The sequence below is a fragment of the Callorhinus ursinus genome, unplaced genomic scaffold (genome assembly GCF_003265705.2).
Source record: "Callorhinus ursinus isolate GAN/ISIS: 27379988/994484 unplaced genomic scaffold, GSC_fseal_2.0 scaffold25, whole genome shotgun sequence".
In the NCBI taxonomy this organism is placed as follows: domain Eukaryota; kingdom Metazoa; phylum Chordata; class Mammalia; order Carnivora; family Otariidae; genus Callorhinus; species Callorhinus ursinus.
In genome coordinates this window covers 7521186-7522533 of record NW_027397087.1, presented here as the reverse complement: position 1 = coordinate 7522533, position 1348 = coordinate 7521186, and positions in this window count along the sequence as shown.

Below are 1348 nucleotides of genomic sequence, written 5' to 3'. Positions count from 1 at the left end.
GGGGGGGGGGGTCACATCCCCACACTGGGAGCAGCAGAGGGAGAGGGAGAAGCAGACTTGCCACTGAGCAGGGAGCCCGATGCGGGGCTCAATCCCAGGACCCTGGGATCATGACCTGAGCTGAAGGCAGACGCTTAACCGAATGAGTCACCCAGGTGCCTCAGGGTCTGTGGTTCAAAAGGGCACGGTGCCAGGCCCTGGGGATCTGGAGGCACTTGGCTCACCATTTCTTTCTTTCTTTCTTTCTTTCTTTCTTTCTTTCTTTCTTTCTTTCTTTTTTAGATTTTATTTATTTATTTGACAGAGAGAGAGACAGCGAGAGAGGGAACACAAGCAGGGGGAGTGGGAGAGGGAGAAGCAGGCTTCCCGCCGAGCAGGGAGCCTGACATGGGACTCGATCCCAGGACCCTGGGATCATGATCTGAGCTGAAGGCAGACGCTTAACCGACTGAGCCACCCAGGCGCCCCGGCTCACCATTTCTGCCCTTAGAGAGCCTCTGTCTGGTGGGGAGCAGATAAACACACATTGGACTCTGGAGAATATAGGAGAATGTAGGGGCTGCTCTGAGGTATGACATACTGTGTAACACTTGGGAAGGGAGGGGCCAGCAACTGTGGGGTCCTCTCTGATCACTGGTTTATCCTGGGCACGTGGGGCTGCAGCCTGATGGGCCCCGAGGCCTTTGTCACTGGCTTGGGAGAGTCTCTGCCTGCAGGCCCTTCCAGAAGAGCTGGGTCGCCCACCCTATGGGACAGCTGGATTGCTACCCAGGCCTCCTGTTCCCCTGCGGCTGTCCCAGCCCAACAGAGTTGGGAACAGGAGTGAGGAGCACAGCTGACCCGGCCTTGCCCCTGTAACCTCCTCTAGCTACACCCCACTGCCCCAGGCCTGCTTGGGGAGCCTGGGTTCCAAAGATGATGGAGAACATTAGGTCTCAGCAGGTGCATCTCCCCATCCCAGGCTGGTGCTGGGCGGGCCTGCCAGTTCCAACAACACGTTGTAGGGCAGGTGGTGGGAAACTGGGCTGCCACCCCACCAGGGCCTTGCCTCTGGCCTTCCGGGGGCTAGGCTGGAACTCAGCAGCCTGTTTCAGGGAGTATGCAGAGAGGGCAGGAGAAGGACAGAGAGGCAGAGGGAGACAGAGATTGGCTCAGGGAGAGGAGCCTGGGTGCGTCACCGTTGCTGGGAGTCTGACTCGGGGGGAACATCCAGCAGGAAAGGAAGAGAGAGTGTGGTGGCATTTCCAAGCAGGATGGGAACTCGGGGGCTGCGGACACTGGGTGTGGGGTCAGGGGTACTGTGTGAAGGCCTGGCCAGGAAAGAGGCTAACCATGGAGGGGGTGGGAG